At 35.7% G+C, this 18877-nt stretch overlaps 1 protein-coding gene and 2 long non-coding RNA genes across 3 annotated transcripts in view; 1 reads left to right on the top strand and 2 right to left on the bottom strand.

The window, feature by feature from the left end:
* GRIN3A (glutamate ionotropic receptor NMDA type subunit 3A) overlaps window positions 1–18877 on the top strand; it is a 179848-nt gene that overhangs the window by 77015 nt on the left and 83956 nt on the right. The gene's annotated exons all lie outside the window — the stretch shown is intronic.
* The window catches only part of LOC115935860 (uncharacterized), a 146365-nt gene that overhangs the window by 74978 nt on the left and 52510 nt on the right, over window positions 1–18877 (bottom strand). The gene's annotated exons all lie outside the window — the stretch shown is intronic.
* On the bottom strand, window positions 222–9203 carry LOC134756896 (uncharacterized). Its single transcript, XR_010130308.1, has 3 exons — window positions 9057–9203; window positions 1624–1803; window positions 222–397 (listed from the first exon to the last, which is right to left on the bottom strand). It is a non-coding gene; the product is annotated as an uncharacterized lncRNA (long non-coding RNA).

Genomic DNA, 18877 nt, shown 5'->3' with positions numbered 1-18877 from the left:
GATAAGATCCAAGTCTGGAAAAAGTAAGCTTAATTGAAATAACAGAGGATCTTTGATGTCAGGCTAAGAAGAGTGAACTTCAGTATAGATCCACGGCCATTTTTGAACAATAGAATAGCACAGTATAGTGGTATCCATTTAGGATGGCTGCTTCAGCAGCAGGCAAACAAGATTACAAGAGAAAGAAAATGAATAGAGCTGAAATTATAGCTTTGGTCACTGATATAGATTTGGTCACTGAAGAAAGGATGTGAGAAATATTGCATTCCAATCAGCAGGACTTGGCAATTAATTGGTTGGGAGAGGCAACAAAGAGTCACACCTTCAGAGCTGCAGGCCTGAGTGTCTGAGAAGATGCTGGTACATTCAAGGAAGCAGAGAAACAGCAGTTCACGGGCTAGAAAATATGGTAGTCAGTTCAGTTTCATGCATGGCATATTTTAAACTTTTAATTTAAGTTTAGGGGTACATGTGCAGGTTTGTTACATAGGTAAACTTCTGTCGTGGGGGTTTGTTGTATAGATTATTTCCTTGCCCAGGTATTAAGACTAGTACCCATCAGTTGTTTTTCCTGATCCTCTCCCTCCTCCCACCCTCTACCCTCCTATAGGCCCCAGTGTGTATTCCCCTCTATGTGCCCATGAGTTCTCATCACTTAGCCCCAACTTGTAAGAAAGAACATGCGGTATTTGGTTTTCCCTTCCTGTGTTAGTTTGCTAAGGGTAATGGCCTCCAGCTCTATAGCATACGTGGCATTTTTAAATCTGTTTTGAACATTTAGGTTAAATCCAACAGATATTTGGAAACATGGAGCCAGAGTTCAAGAGAGAGATTGAAGCTAGTAAGAATCCTGGCAGAGGGAGGCCATACTGTTTATTAAAGCCCTAGGGGAGTATGCGATCCCCAGGGGAGAAGGTGATAGGGAGAAAAATTTCTGTTTGAAGGAATGCACCATGAATAAGGAGTCCCAGGATGTTGGTGTATAGGATTTGTGGAGAGACGAGGTGAAAGATGAAGAGGAAAGGTGACTCATAAATTCATGCAGCTCCACAAATGCCACTCTATACTTCGAATTCTAATTTTCTGAGGTGACTATGGGAATCATATGCCTACCTTCTTGTCAGTTGTAATCAGAAAAAAATAGAGGCAGATTCATGCCCAGAACAAACCATGAGAATTAGCATGCATGCACACATGCATGTGTCTTAATGTCTGATGAAACTATTAAGTTGGTGCAAAAGTAATTGCAGTTTTTGCCTTTGAAAGTAATAGGTTTATGTGATTTAATTTTTTGAGTATTTTTCAAAATTCCCTTTTCACTTTTCAAATTCACTTTGATAGCATTTTAGTTTTAATCAGGGAGAATTTAGTGCCTATGGAGAGGTCATAGATCTCTGTGGTTCTTTTGGGACATTTGTTTTTCTGCCGTAAGCCGAAAATTCCCCCAATCTCAATGGGAGGTGACATTTTATATGGAGTAATGGCCACACTCTAAAGATTCTTCCACCACTGACTTACTATCTGCTTTATTTCTCTTCATATCCTTTTATCTACTGGATATTAGGATGGTTCCCCTTACACCATGTTGCCATTTTCATCCCGTTTTCACTACATAAAACTCACCTCAGTTAATTCATCTCAAGAAAGTTTTGCTGTGCTTCCCCATTAATGCTCTTGAACACCTGCCTGCTGTGCTTCCCCATTAATGCTCTTGAACACCTGCCTCCTTTCTCCTTTAACTCTTCTTTGGTTATCTTGAGATAATCTCTCCAAGTCTTTCTGTTATAATTGTGTGCCCTAAAACTTTGAAAATAATAGAAGAATTTTACTGAGAAATGTGCTCCAAGGAATTGATGTTTTTACCTCTTAGAGGCGATCTAGACACCCCAAATCTAAAAATGAAACTCCCCAAAGTTCTATCTACTATTTTCTTAAAACTACATTTCTGTTGCATGTAATATTTTAAATTATAATAACAGTGTTTTCTTACTTTTGTGTAAATAGTTTATATTTCCAGCTCAAAATTTAAGCTTTTTTTTGGTATTAGTCTTGGAATCTAAACACCACTTATAAAATATTTATATGGGAAAATATGTTCGGATGAAAAACCTATTGACTTACAAGGTTAGATTTGTGATCCTCTGTATTTATACACCATCTGTCTGCAAGTTGAGTCCTGGCTACGTATCTGTAACCCTGATAGCAGATAACTTACAATGAATGTAATAGCTCCATTTTTCTTCTTGATCCTAATTGTTTAGAATGCTGGCTATATATTTAACACAATTAATAAAACTGTTAAGAATTAAGAGGGTGAATATTTTATCACCATTTTAGGGCTGAAATTCATTGGCTTTAACCAACTACTTTGAATCAGAAATAAAATTAAAAGCAAGAGCCTGCGCAAGAAAGATAAACTTATGATTCACTGCGTGTTGCAGGAGCCACAGGAGGTTGAAATTTTTTTTTCCTGATAGGGAGTCAGAAGAAAAAAATAATCTTGTTCCTGGCTGCTCTTGCAGATAACCCCAAGAGAGAGGAACTGGCCTGCTGTGCAAATGAGGTTCAAGAGGATGATTCTATCCTCACTTAACTCTTTTTGCTAGAATAATTTATTTTACACTAAAAGTAATATATGTTGCTTCTCACGGCCTCCTACCAACTCATCTGGGAAGCAAGCTCCACGCTTCAGAGTGGGTGGGCTCTTGAAGCATGAGACCATGAAAGCAGGAATTTATGAGTGATATATTTAATAGAACTTATTTGGATATTTCCTTAATGTAAAATAGCACTATTCATTATAGGCAATGCAGAAAATAAAGTAGAGAGATGGAAGCAAGCATCTACTACCTCATCATCCAAATCATGTTATTTTAGCATTTGGGGATGATTGACAAGTGGATAGAAACTGCAGCCGTGTCTTTATCCAGTGAGGTTTCTCTTTGGGTCTGCAGTCTAAGGAGTAGATCTGGGCACTCATAGGACATTTCAGCCATTGGCATATGTTCTGCTGGTATCTAAGATGGGATGAGAAAATAACTTCACAGAACATAAAGTTCACTGGAAAATAAAGCTCCATTCCCCTTATGGAGTTGAACTGGCTCAGCTGAAAGGATACATGAACACTCAAAATTAGCTATTTGCTGATTTTAGTGGACTTTCTAGTACTTCTTTTCCAGCTTCTCCCCTTTTAGCCCTGAGAAGTATCTAATAAAAAAAAAAAGAAAAAGAAAAATTCAGCTCTGTAGAGGGAATAGGAAGCTAGTATCATTGTTGTACAGGCAAATGATAGTACTGTTTTAGAAACACAGTCCTGGTGAACATTCAAGTAAATATTAAAAATTAAATAGACATGCTGTGAGGGCAAGGGCAAACTTTAACCAAAAATATTTAAAAAAAGGACATTGGCAGAGCCTTAGTAGGAAATGAGAAGCATTTCCCAAAATAAGAAAAACCACCTTTATTGATTGTCATATAACACCTTGTGGCTGCCCAATAAAACATATGAATTCATATAATGAAAGCTGCCACAAAGAAGGGAAGGATGCCATAACTCTAAGGCAAACAAGACACTGAAAATGGAATTTGAGGTGAGGGGAAACAAACTGAGTTACACCAATCCACTCATTCATTCTTTCTTAATTCATTCAATAACAGCAACTTCTAGCCCAAGCACCATGCGAGGTGCCTGGGAATTTAAGAGTAAGCAAAATAGACACTGTCCTTGCAACATGGAATTTAGTAGGAAAGAAAAACATTAATCAAGGGAGCACATAAATTAGTCAATGATTGATTTAAGCCATGCTAAATTACTGAGAAGTAAAATATAGCATAATCTAGGAGCCTGGCAGGAGACCTGATCTGAATGGGGAAAGAAGGTCTGTCTAAGATCTGAATGAGATAAATGAGTTAAAGGGAAGTTGATGAGGATGTTAGAGAAGAGCATTTTAGGGGGATGGGGCTGCAGGTGCAGAATCCCCGAGGCTAGAGAGAGGGGAGTGCAACTGTCTCATCAACTATGACATTGGAAAGCCAGGAAAATGGGAATGAGAGTCAGACAAGTAACAAGATAGAGGGTTTTGATCACTAGACATTCTAGATAAACCATTTCTCAGAAGAAGAAAAATCCAAAGAATGTCATACTGTAGGGAGAGCTGTACTTCCTACAGGCTCCATGTACTTCCAAATAGAAAACATAATAGGAGAAATATCCTATTCAGTGTAGCAACAAAAGTTCATGATAGATCATGGAAATGTCCTCTATAAAAATTGGGTTAAAAGAAAAAATTTGTTAATGTACCAACACATAAAAGATAGTTGGGATAAAATAACTACCATATTACCAAGTTGGGAGACTGAATACTTAAAGATGTCAAAATTCCTTGATTAGTTTATAGGTTTGAGGCAACTTCAATCAAAATCCCAAAGGACCTTTTTGTTTCTTTGATTAATATTTTAAAAACATATATTAGTATATTTACATATAATATATTAATGTTAATCTTTTCAAAAAGGCTCAAGGTATTTACTTTTCTAGATATTGAAATGCTTAATATTGGTAATAATAAAAGAAAAGCTAATATTCATTGACCATTTCCCACATGCCGAGCACTATTTTAAATGAAGTTAAATAGCACTCCCACCTCCATTAACTAGTTACAGAGATTAAATTAAATAATTCAAGTAAAGCAGCTTGCATAGTGTCTGACACCTAAGGGGCACAAAATAATAGTAACAATAGTTAAAATCTCTTCATATTTTAATACCAATAATTATATTTATCTTGAACAATCATTCTCCCCACCCATTGTCAAGGTGAACACGATAAGTGACAAGATTCCCTTGCTGAGCTAACTTACAGAGAGGAGTCTGGAGACAAATTTCTTGCCTACTAAAAACAGATTAATTGTCATTGTGGTATGCATTTTAAGCATCATTCCTGACTTTGTATTTTCTTTCTTAGTTCACTCTGTTTTAATTTTTGCTACCTTGTATGTTATGCGACCTTTAAGCTGCCTTAAATCTTTTCGGGAAAGATAGCAAGGTATATATAAGTAATGTTAAAATCAAATAAATAAAGAATAGTAACAGTAATTCAGGAAATAAACAAATGCAACAATTAATAAAGAAATTTAAATCATACCTGTAATTAAAGAAATGCTAAATTAAAACAGAAATGAGACATTTTTGCCCATCACATTAGATATCTTTTAGTGATATTTCTCAACCTTAGTGGAAGCACATTAAGATGAGCACCAGCAAACACTATTACTGGGAAGCTGGGTTTATGCAATGCTCATAAATCATTTTGGCCATTTGGATCAAGAGCCTTAACAGAGTTTATGCCCTTTCGCCCTTGACTTTCACTTCTAGGAATCTGTCCACATAATATAGTATGTGGACAACAACTTATTGCAAAGACTCACTGCAGCCTTACTTAAAATAGCAAAAACTTGGAAACCATGTAAGTGTCCAATATGTAGCACAATTACTAACATAATATTCCATATGCTATAAAATGCAGCCTGAAGAAATGATACTGAAGAGCCTTTTAAGGTGTCAAAAAATCAAAATATAATGTTAAGTGAAAAGTCAGGATACAAAACCACATACTACATTTTCAATTTTGTAATATGCATATGTACATGCTATAAAGGGACATGACTGGAAGGAAATATCACACAATGCATATAATGCAACATATATAAAATATCACAGCACTGTTACCTGGGCAGTATAATTAAGGAAATATTTATTGTATTATTTCTACCTCATATTTTTTACAACATTCATGTATTATTTATGTAATGGGAAAATACTTAATAACCCAAGTAAGAATGAGAATATTTGAGACATGAGACAATAGTGGTGACAATATCACAATAGCAATATTTGCTCCACATGTGCTGCTGCTGTCTGTGGCCTCAAATGAGATGAGTACCTCAATGAGTACCACTCCCACACAAAAATTTTTACATTTTAAAGACACTTATACTGTCCACAGAGGCTTTCAGGAGCAAATTTTCATTTCCACCCAGTTTATTCCCCTCCTAGGACTTAACACAATCTGTAATTGTCATGCAATCTGTTTGTTAACTGTCCCACTTTATCTTGCTTAACACTGTATCCTCAGAACCTAGCAGAGTGCTGGGTGAACAGTAAATATTCAGTAAATGTTGTTTGACTAATGAATGAAAAATGGCAGCATCATTGGAATAAGAGTATAGTGCTCTGACGTGATTACTTTGAAATCAACGTTTTTGATATGACCTTTCAAAATCATTCTTATACTAGATGCTGTGGAACAAATAGGAGAAAAACCCCTGTTGGGGGCAATGTGGTATGCTATAAAGGACAATCTGGCATTGGACAGCTCTGTTTGGTGTCTGATTCCATTACATATTAGTTTTGTGAAGCTCTGCAAGTTACTTAGCCTCTCATGGCTTCTGTCTTCTCATGTGAGAAGATTAAAGAGGATAATGGATGTGAAATATCCAGCTGAAGTTCTGATTCTATCTACCACTGGACTATATAAACTCCATGAGAGTAGAGACTAAATCTTTCTTATGCACCCTGTTCCTAGGGCCTAAGCAAATGGCAACTCCCCATTTGGATAATTATTGAGTAAGTAAATGGACTTGATTATGACACCTATTGAAGCAGAGGTGGCCAACATGAGACCAGTAGGATTGAGGTAGAGGGTGGGAGCACCTCTCATTTGCAGTTGAAATTATGTCCAAAGGTGACCCAGAGTGTTTGAGCCAGGACATTGTATATAATTATTGTATGTATTTTTCATAGATCATTGTATATAATTTGCTTTCGTTAAAGCAAATAACACCTAAGACCATGATGCCCATAGTGGAACCGAGTCTCAGAGATGTAGGATCCTTGAGTAGGAAGGCACTGTGAGGGAATATGAGACAGATGATGCTGCCCCAGCCTAGGTGGTTTTGGATCCCTGGTGGTATATTATGGAGTTGGATTAGAATCATTCAGTGGTTCTTATATGGATCAGACACACAGTACACGACAATTAGTGGAAATTGGCGGGGTCGGGGGAATGGTATATTCTTTCCCTTCCTGAATGTACTCCAATTCAAGAAACCATAGGAAAATCATCAAGGCTTTGCTAATTCAGATTGATAAGTCAAAAACTGAACAAATATACATGTAACTTATTTATTTATTTTCTCACCTACTTCTAAAATAATTTTGAGGTGGCATCTTTACAGAACTTTTAAAATAACTGCAGTTGTATTACTTTCAAATAGATACAGTAATTCATATTAAATACAGCAAAGTGTTTTCAATTAGATACCGTGCTAAGTTTGCCTTAATTAAAGTCTAAGATCATTTCCTTTATTTTAATACAAACAGAGAATATGTCAAATTTTTGCCAACCTTTCTCTTAAATTAAGGGAAAATTGGCTTATACCTTTGTTTACGTTATTAACCTTCTTAGCAAGTATTAAGATATTTGCTATACCAATACATAGATACTTTCTATGTATAAATAAATACATAGGTACTGTCTATGTATAAATAAATACATAGATACTTTCTATATATAAATAAATACATAGATACTTTCTATGTATAAATAAATACATAGATACTTTCTATGTGTAAATAAATACATAGATACTTTCTATGTGTAAATAAATACATAGATACTTTCTATGTATAAATAAATACATAGATACTTTCTATGTATAAATAAATACATAGATACATACTTTCTATGTCAATAAATGTGTCATAGGATATCTATAAATATTTATGTGTGTATTTATATACATATATATCTTGGGTAATTATAAACAATTATCAGCATACATGTCTATTAACTCTGTGTTCACATAGACACATTAATATTATTTTAAAAGTTCATGTAGGTTAAATGGACTCACATTTGGAATACAGAGAACTAAGTTAATGATGGTTTGCTCTGTGAAGAATCTTATTTTCATGCTCAATAAATATTTATCTGTGTATGAAGTTGCAGGCAGTCCCCCAAGAGGGCTCCTTTTGTGTCTAAAATATACGTATTTTAGCTCCACAGGCACAGTGTAAATAAATTAAGTTGAAAGTTGGATTTTTATGATTTAGCCTCAACTTGATATTTTGATCCCTAATCAGATCAGAAGCTAGTGTGATTCAACCACTGGTGTATCCAGTGGCAAGCCAAGAATCTTAACAGAGTTCAGGTCTGTTGTGAACTCAGTATGGGAAATTTGGCCAGCTAGGACTCAATTTTCTCAATCGCAACTGAATACAAGCCTACTCCAGCCAATTGCACGGATAGATAGATAGATAGATAGATAGATACATAGATAGATAGACAGATAGACAGATAGATAGACAAATAACATGTATATAAAATATATGATGTTATTCATAGCTTACTTTCAGAATATTTTGTCACAATCTATTAATATTTTTCAAACTCAAGAAGTGAGTTTACCATGATATTCTATCAAAAAACTGCTGCCTAAAAAATGCCAAAAAAACAGAAAATTTTAACAGTGCCAACCAAACAAAACCTATCAATGTTTCCTGAAATTATATTTTAACTAGGTTTTTTTCTGTGCATGACCTGAAGGCATATAATTAATGGAGGTAAATCAATTGGCAAATAAGAATGTAAATGAATATGGGTATATATTTATCTCCTATGGTTCGTGTTTTAAATGATGATGAACCATCAACCTAAAGGTGATAAAAGACTTATTTCACTTCATGGTAAGACCATAGATATAATTTCAGGAACAGAAAATAAAAATGTCAGTGTCAACAAATAATAATATTAACATGTATTACATACCTGCTATAGTCTAGGGACTATGCTATCTGCTTTAAATTGAATTTTCCTCACTTAAAGTTTACTGCATCGATACAGATGAGGAAATTGGGCTAAAGGAAGGTAGATGACTTGTCCAAAGCCATATAGCTAATAAAAGGTAAAGGCAGGATTCATACCCAACAATATCTGATGATAAATTATTCCTACTCACTATTTCATTAACACATGCAGTAAAAATGTTCTCCCCTACCTGATTTATTCCAACAAGTCCTTTCCTCACCTCTGGACTTAGGCTGCAAAAGCTGCTCATACCACAAAGATGATTGAAGAGCAGAGACTGCTGCTAAGGCTGTGATATTTGAATCTTTGCACAAATGGTACAGGATTCAGTCTAGGATGAAGAAGCGAAAGAGACACAGATGCAGGCAGGAATAACTCCCACACCTCCACCACCATTACCATCACTACTCCCTTTCCCAAGGAAGTACTGTGGCAAGAATATATCCTCTGGATACTTAATAAACTAAAAAGAAGGAGTTGCTTATCTGCATAGTGTCTTCCATCCACCACCACTGTGGCATGCTGTCAGTCTCAGATGCTGCCCCACTCTCCTGCCACCACCCCCTGTGAAATGGCAGCTTCCCTTTCCTTCTCTTTCTCCCCTGCAGTTAGACATCTCCAAATGAAGCTGTAGTGTCTCAGTATGAACTATGGTGACAGTTAATATTCCCACTGTTAAATCTCTTCATCGTTACTCCACTCTACCTTCAGCACTGCTAATGCTTAACTCACATAAATTTTGCTCAAAGCATTAAGTCCTTCCCTGTTCATTGAAATACTGTTTACACTATTGAAAGGCTAGAAATAATCCATAGTCACCAAGAGTAGCTGGGTTAAATAAAGCAAAGTACATTTCTTCATCGGAATATGGTATTAGTGTTAAGGAAAGGAATTGAGCAGGTTGTGAATTATCAAATTAAAAAGTAGATTGTACAAAATATGAATCTATAATAAAATTCCACATAAAACCATTGTACTAACATTTTTTGTTTTACTGAATTGGCACTCATGAAACAGGGTTGCTCACCACTAGAATATAAAGATATCAGAGGCACCTCAAATCTTCTTCCTGCCACATATTCTGGAAGTACCCCCAACAGTCATTTCTTGGAATTAAGAAATTTTTCTCCAGAAGGCCCCTACATATACTGCTTACATTTCAACATACGACAAACGTTATCTGAAAGAGATGATACTCCTGTTTTCTATATGGGTTACTAATTTAGACGAGATGATTTTGCTTACATAGAGAACAAGGGGAATATATATCACTGGGCGGTTTGATGAATTTCAGGGAGAAGACACAAATTATCAGATCTATAGAAGAAGAAACCAGAAAAAAAGGCAACTGGCACAGCTTCCTGCCAAGATTCAAATCCCTGTCGCTCTCTACTCCTCATAGGTGAAGCTGCTTCTCCCTCATTTTCAAGCACTGACTTTTTCGTTGTCTTTCCCCAGCAAGGCTCAGGAACCAATCCTGTTCTATCTTAGGGAGAATTTAAGATGCTATATCTGGATCCTTTCTCTTCAGAAGTTTGGTTCAAGGACAAGCAGTTCTGGCATCTCCAGGAGCTTGTCAGAAATGTAGAATCTCAGACCCAATCTCAGGCTCTGCCCTAGACCTACTAAACCAGAATCTGCATTTTAACAAGATCCCTAGGTGTATTCTGCACAATACAATCAGAGAAGCAAAGCTATAGGTCAGTTTCCATATGATCCAATATCAGATCACTACTGCTACTGGCCCCACTCTTATCTTTCACTCTTGAATCTGTGACATTCTAGGACTACATCTAATAATTGGTTCTATTCCCTCTTAACAAGCTTAATGTTCCATTGACTTCCATACTGTGATCCTGCTTAGCTCTGGCCTTCTCCCAGCATCTGGGAGATGCTTTGACTCAGAGTCCTAGCTTGCCAGCTACAATTTTAGCTCAGCTGGTTGACATCTTGGATAATGGACCTACACAACTATCTTTTTCATTGTTCACCCAGAATTCTCCCACCCCACTGCTAAACTGATCTATGCTACCTTTGTGCCAAACCAGCACAAATCAGTCTATCCTCTAAAGAATTTCAGAAAAAATTCCTTTTGCAAGCCTTTTGCCCTTGTTCTTTCCCCTGTGGAGATAGTAAGCAGCTTTATCAGCTTCTTTGTTGAACCATTATTAACCCATTTCTCACTCTGCTCTTCACATTTTGTAAATCAGTTCACAAATCACTCTTCCCAGCTTCTCTGAAGAAATGAAAGGTGCTGCCCCTGTATTCACATAATTTTATCACCTGCACACTTTTACACAGGCCTCTCATCTGCAATTGAATGCTGTAAGTGGAAAAAGTGTTACATACTGAAAATACAAGTCTTTTATCCTAATCCCATTATTTTCTTTTCATTTTTACAACCTTTTAGAAAATGACTATTTTGCTTCACTAATATGACAAATAATTATGACACACATCATTTGAAAAGTCCTTCATTGCCTCCCAAACACTTTCACTTCATCACCTCAACTGATTCCCTACATCTTTGTGAAGCAGAAAATGCATCTGCTGTTGGAGGAGACTGAGGCTCAGAGGAGTTAAGTGATTTTTCCAAGGATCAAGCTGCTATTTAAACCCAAGTTTTAATTTCAGATCCATCATAATTTTTGGGACAGTGTACTGCCTCATATTAAACTATATTCAAAAACATATTAAGCATACAATGATAGGAATGCTTACAGCTTTCAAAGCTTTGCTCAGCATTTCGAGAGTGTAGTTTGAGAATAATTATCAGAAAAAGAAATTCATAATATGCTCACTTAATTACTGTTCAATGCACATCTAGTACTTGTGAATTACCATAAGTTTTTAGATGGTTTAACTTTCAAGGAGCTGAATATCTTGCAGGTCAAATATGAAATCAAGTAGTCAGTCTACCGAGAGCCAAACTGAAGTCCAAAATTGCAGAATATATTTTGCTTTATGTCATGTACCAAATGACTAATAGGCAGCGAAGGTTTTCAGGATTATAATTTTAGCCCAAGGCTCTGGTAACTACATGAAATCTTTGAGTGGTTTATGATATCTTAAGCTGAAATTATAGCTCCCCATGGGCAAAAGTTGTTGAAGTGCTTTCAGCCATTGAGTACTGTAATTAACCTGTCCTCTATAGCAATTATAGGAAAAACTATATTGAATGCCTAGTCATATTGACTAATGACTTTAAGTATACAAATTACTTTTTAAATGAGAATGGCAGGAAGGAAATTCATTCACCCATCAATTCCATAAATATATATGTCACCATATATATTTTGTCTGTTTGCCATTAAGATAAAGGCTAGGAATACAACAGCAGACAAGTCAGATCCCTATCCGCCATTTCCAAAATCTTACACTTTAGCAAGATAATTAGACCTTAAATGACCATACCCATGAGATGAGTGTTACGATGAAGAATGGAATATTATCTCAAATATATTAACAGGAACCTGGCAAACTGGGCTGGATGTGAGGATCACAGTCAGAGAAAGCCTCCTTGAGGAAGAAAACGTGAATTCTGAATGATGAATTAAAATTATGAAGGAAAAGAGGAGAGGAAATCTCTCTTAATAGGCAGATAAAGTAAATGAGGAAAAACAAAAGAGACCTTGAAGGGAGTACACAGGGAATCAGTCTCCCTCTGAATGATAGGAAGAGCTGTGTGGATATATGAGAGGAAAAAGTGGGAAACAATCAGAAAATAATTTGTATAAAATAACATAGACTAGACATCAACAAGAAATATGTACGTAAATTTCACATTATGTTACACATGTATATATGATATGCATGTTATATACAGTATATAACATAGAGTATTTGTATATCATACATGTATATATTATGTATAATGTATAATGGAAAATATAAAGCATGTATAATATAGTACATATGTATATTTGATATGTGTGTGCATAGGTATATATATGTGCATGTGTATGTACTAGAGCAGAATTTGTAATGATAAAACATCAAGCCATTTTCTATAAAATGCCTCCTCTTCAGTCACAAGAAAAAAAACTTAAAATTCAAAGACTGTAAGATAATATTCAAAAGGTAACTAATTAAGATGACAAAATCAGATAAGATAATAAAACACTGTATTGAATGAAAAAATAGGTACACAATTTTAAAATAGACCAAGAGGATTCAATGTGAAATATTTACCTGCTAAAGATGTAATTCATTTTGGAGAATACAAAGATTGCCACCAAATGGAAAAGCCCAGAAAGAGCTCCTAACCACACAAGTCAGCTCTAAATATTTCAATATTACTTCAAAGAATTAAATTATATTATTATTTTCAGTGATAATACAATTTTCATTTGTATTACACTTGACAATATTTTTTCAGCTTAGTGATGAAGTACACATACAAGAGTTTTAGCATAGTTAAATATAAATTATCAATCGTACATATAAAATGAAAAATAGATACAAGAAAGATTATGTTTCAGAATATCAAATTGTATCAATAATAAGTGGAAGGTGAAAACAAAGTAGAGACACAAACCAAGAGAACAAAATACTTAAATATGTGCCTAAAGTTCTAAATAGCAGTTCTTAGATACAGGAAAAAATGGTTTTTGGTTTTAGGGTGAGTATTAATCATTCCACTCCCTAAAAGTTGGTTTTACTAGGAAAGCCACATTATTTTGAAAAGTATTTTATCTGTCACAGGACAGAGAAAACAAAAAATGATAGGATTTTTGAAGTTTCATCAATGTGCAATTTACAATGGACACACTTAAAACAGACGTAAGCTAAAAAATTAAAAGCTTAATTAACATAGTTTGATAAGTATAGAAATTATTTTGAAATGTATTTTGTCACTTTAGAGTTCATCATAAATTCAAAAATAGGAAAAGTAATCTAAATATTTATTTTCTCTCTGAAAAGCTCTGTGCTGAGTAAGCATTACAATGATATTATGAAAATAATGAAAAATTCTAGGCATTTTTGCACTAAATGCTTCAATATAGTTATAAAAAGAAGGAAGCTAGTCCGTGGCAATTATAATTCTTTTAAATCTTGCTCAGATGAAATTCCTGACACAAGTGGCATGTGATGACTGAAGTCTTAATAACCATTCATACTTAGAACATTTTATCTATTAATAATACTTGGAGTAAAAATGAACAGCATTTTCCAAATACAATAACTCAAAAATAAACAGAAACGTTTGTGAAAATGTTTCATTTTTGAAAATCTCCTTGGGCTGAGTCAAACCATGGAAAATTTTAGCTCAAACGAAAATTCTTCCACTTTCCCAGCCCCCCTAAAAAAAATTACAAGGATGTGAAAACAGGATTATAATGGAAGCTGTCTTGCAACATTAACTGCAATGTTCATTCTCATAAAAGCCACAATTCATGGCTGCTCCACAGCCCTTTTCTTTCAGCAATTATGCATATTAGAGGAAAGTTTGAATACATAAAAACCAAATGCTGACAGAAAAGCAAGCCTCATAAAAGACACATTTACTCAACTAGTTTTCCTCAAAGGAAAATGTGAAAGCTAACTAGGCTGCACCAGTCCGAGGTGTCCCTAGTTCAAGGGAGTTGGAGAAAGCATGAAAACTACAGCTGCAGGGCATTATACAGGGCGTTACTGCCTGGGATTTTTTTGTCAACCCACTGGCAGTCAACTCCATCACCAGAGGACAGCACCTTTGGTGGAAGGAGGATGTTGGGACCTACTACTGGCTCTCCTGGGAATTTAATTCAAAGTTGCTCTTTTAAAAGGAGAGTGCCAGGAGAGTACCTCAAACGCACTCTTTTTTCTTCATTCCTTGTTTTCTTAATCCCTGTTTCTTCCAACTTTCATAGGGTGTCATGGAAACCACCACATGAGAGTTGCCCATGCCATTTTGATGACTTTCCTATTTCCAGAATCTAGTGCAGAGACGGGCACTTCATAAACACTTGCTGGAAAAAAAGAATCAAAGATTTCTAAATCCTGTTTCAAGTCAGAAATCTTGGGTTTGAATTTTGTCTCTGTTCCATAACTGGGTTTTGTGACCCTGGGAAAGTTACTTATACTCTGAACCTCAGTCTCCTCACCTAAAAAATAGAAATGAAAATTATGACTCCTCATGGCACCATCCCCAGACAATTATGAAATAATGTATGTAAAACCTTTTAGCACAGTAGCTGACCTGTTTAAATATTCTGTAGTTATCTGTTAAATCCAAATTCTTCATTTTGCCTATAATTCCAGAGTTGTAGGAGACTAAATGAATGAAAAAGACAGATTTTATCAAATTTAAGGGCTCAGAATCTACTCTAGTGACTTTTTCTGATACTTCTAATAATAGGCCAAAACTAAATGCATCCTTGACTTCTCTAGGAAGAATTACAGCCAACATTTATAGCATTCAGGATTTATGCTTTGATATATATCTTTAAAATAAAGCCTATTGCCATTTTTAAATGGGAAATCTCAGAAGAAGCTCAGAAATATTAGCAAGAATTACAAAATTTATTTATAAAATTTACAGACTTATAATAACCCTCCAAGCAAGTAGCATAAATTTTAAAATCTGAAAGAATGACCACACACACACACACACACACAATGGACTTATTGCATACATCTTCAGATTAACAAATCAACCAGCAAGCTACTCTTTGTGCATAGGGTCTGTGGAGGATACAAAGAATAATGCACACAATCCTCATCCTCAGAAAATATGTAATCAAATTAACATTAAAATACCGCAATAAAATTAGGAAAAGCAATGTGTTCACCAGAGTATCAAATAAGTATGTTAGTATCTCTGACGACTCTTTATCAAAAGTAGCCTTCCCACCTGACTTTCTATCACATCATATCATTTTTCCGTTCCTTTCTTTAATTTTGTATTATCTGTAATTATCTGGTTTGCTTGGTGTTGTTTTTCTCCACAGGAGTAGAGACATTTTCTGTGTTATTCATAGGGATTATCAACTGATACAGATTATATATTAATGGGGTCTTTGTTCTTGAAACTATCACTGACCCAAGGACCCTAACTAAGGTGGCAGTTAAGACCAAATCAGAAATATGCCTGAAACATTTCATTAAAAAATCATTCATTTATTCTTCCATGTTATTTTTATATCAATTAATATAATTCCAAATATATTAATAAGGCACTATGACAGATTCTAAAAGACTTAAGAGAAACATATTTCCTTGAGAAATACACACAAATAAACAAATATTTATACTACATCATGACTCACGAAATAAAAAATAGATAAAAGGGAAACATAGTACCCACAAGGATGGCTAACTCTTTCTTGGGAAGATCAGAGAAGGTTTGAGAAAAAAGGTGATACTTACTGAGTTTTAAAGAAATAATAGCAGTTTACCCAGGAACCAAACTTTGAGAAAAAAAAATGTGTGTGGGGGGGTGGAATTCCAGGCAGAGGTAACAGCATGTGCAAATGCCAAAAGTTAAGACTGGACCAAATGACATGAGTGCTGAGATTAGTGACAGAAGATCTTGGTTTAGTTTCTGGATCCTCACGTATAGTTGTTACCACTGTATCAGTCACCTATTTCTATGATAATATTGCAAAACAAACAACCATAAAATATCAGCATACAACAAAAAGCATATATATAGCTCACAAGTTTTGCCAGGTTTGGTTGACCTGGTCCAAACTTACTTACCTATTTTGGGATCAGCTGGCTGTTGGATGATACAGAGTGGCTTCAATAATTTGCTGCAGTGATGTGGCTCTGTTCCACATGTCTTATCCTCCAACACACTCATTCGGGCATGTCCTTCTCATGGTGATAACAGAGGGCTATGGCACAAGCAAAGATGCAAGCACTTTGCTAAGACTGTGCCTAGAACGTGTTTGCTAACACTCCAGTGACTACTGGCAAGTCACATGGCTAGGACCAGAGTTAGAGGGGAGGAGCCTAATAGTGACATGACAAAGGGTGTGAAACAGAAAGGAGAAAAGAGTTGGAGCCACTAACATAGTCAGTCCACTGCACCTACTTAATCTCTAGAGTTTGGGTTCCTTTTCTACAGATGAAGAACAAAACAGTTCTTCCCTCCTGATATGCTATGGTTGTTGGGAGGAAATGTATAGGTGTTTTAGAAGTACTTTAGCTGAAAATAAACAGGTAAGTAGCCAAAAAGTTGTCATGGAAATCTGAAAGATTGGTGTTACTCTGTTCATTGTTTGCACATCAGCTAGCCACATATTTAAGTTTCAACTCCTATTCCATTGCTGCAAACAGTGCTCCACTCTTTGAATCCAACTCACTCCAGGTGGTTCAGCCATATTAGCACTCTCAGAGACAAAACAGACAAAATGCACTACACTTGTTTGAGACTATGTTTTGTTCCAGAGACAAGGGCCGTACATTTTCTAGACTGCAGTCAATAAAAGACATCTAGGTTAAGCCCTGGTGTGCATCAGTGACATCAGCAAAATGGCAGAACAGAAAGTTTCCCAGCAAAACTCTCCCAACAAAAACACAGCTAGAAACTATTCAAAAACAAGAATACCTCCCTGAATACACCAGAACTCATAGGAGAAGCACAAAAATCCCCTGGGCCCACAGAATTGAGACAGGCTGCAACCAATAAGAGAAATAGTTATTTCAGACTACACCACTCTTCCCTCGAGCCAGCATAACACCATTCAGAGAATTTCCCTAGATCCATGGTTGCTGAAGTGAGAGGAGAGAATTGGAGGTGTAGATTCATTCTCCCCACCAGTCTGGAATCTTCATGAAAAGCCCACTCTTGCCCTGTCCCATGGGAACCATTGGGGGTGCTAATATGGCTGAACCACCTGGAGTGAGTTGGATTCAAAAAGCAGGGCACTGTTTGCAGCAACTGGTGCACAGATCTTGGAGGCTACTTGGCACTCTAATCAGCAAAGACACCATGTGGCTGATGCTACAGTGCTGCAGGGGAAACAATAGGCAGGGAGGCCCAAACCCTAGCCAGATTTTCCACAAATTCCATGTGCTCACATGGAGAACTCTCCTGGCCCGGAAACAATTATAAGGCAAAGATTAAGTTCCAGTGCTCATTTTAGTCTTTACCGGACTGTGAAACAATGGCAGGACAGCAATATAGTTTTATGGCAGCTTTTGAGCTCTGGTGCTTTTGATAAGTCTTCCTCAGAATTAAGAACAATGGAAAGGCATCAATTTAGTTCAAGAGTAGTATTTAAGTTCTGGTTTCCATTATGTCTTCCTCTGATGGGGAAACAATGACGGGGCAGTGAGTTAAGTTCAATGCAATGTTTTAGTTCCAGTGCTCACTATAAGTTCTTCCCATAATGGGAAAAAACAACAGTCCAGTGTTTAAGTCTGACTTTAGAAGTAAAGTTCTAACACCACCAAACAACACCCACAAAAACTGGAAGAGATGGCTGTCTCCTCAAATGTACAGGCATCGAAGTAAAGATTCAAGGATTGTGAAACTTGGGGAAATACTACATCACCAAAAGAAACTAACAAAGCTCCAGCGGTGACAAAAAAGGTCATTACATAATGATAAATGTGTCAATTCAGCAAAAGGATATAACAATTGTAAATATAAATGTATTCAACACTGGAGTACCTAAATATATAAAACAAATATTAATAGAACTAAAGGGAGAGATTAATGGTAATACTTTAATAGTAGAGACTTCAGGATCCCACTTTCACCAATGAACAGATCATACAACAGAATATCAACAAGGAAAAATTGGAGTTAAATTACACTCTAGACCAAATGAACCTGATAAATATTTACAGAACATTCCATCCAGCAGCTGAAGAATGCACACTTTCCTAATAGCACATGGAACATTCTCCAATATAGACCACATGTAAGGTCACAAAACAAGTCAACAAAATTTTAGAAATCAAAATCATATTGAGTATCTTTTCTTACCATGATGAAATAAAACTAGAAATCAATAGCAGAAGGAATGTTGGAAACTGTACAGATTATGGAAATTAAACAACATGCTCCTGAACTAT

Source organism: Gorilla gorilla, chromosome 13 (genome assembly GCF_029281585.2).
Source record: "Gorilla gorilla gorilla isolate KB3781 chromosome 13, NHGRI_mGorGor1-v2.1_pri, whole genome shotgun sequence".
NCBI classification, from domain to species: domain Eukaryota; kingdom Metazoa; phylum Chordata; class Mammalia; order Primates; family Hominidae; genus Gorilla; species Gorilla gorilla.
Note: the sequence above shows the minus strand (reverse complement) of the source record. Positions and strands in the feature narration are given on the sequence as shown.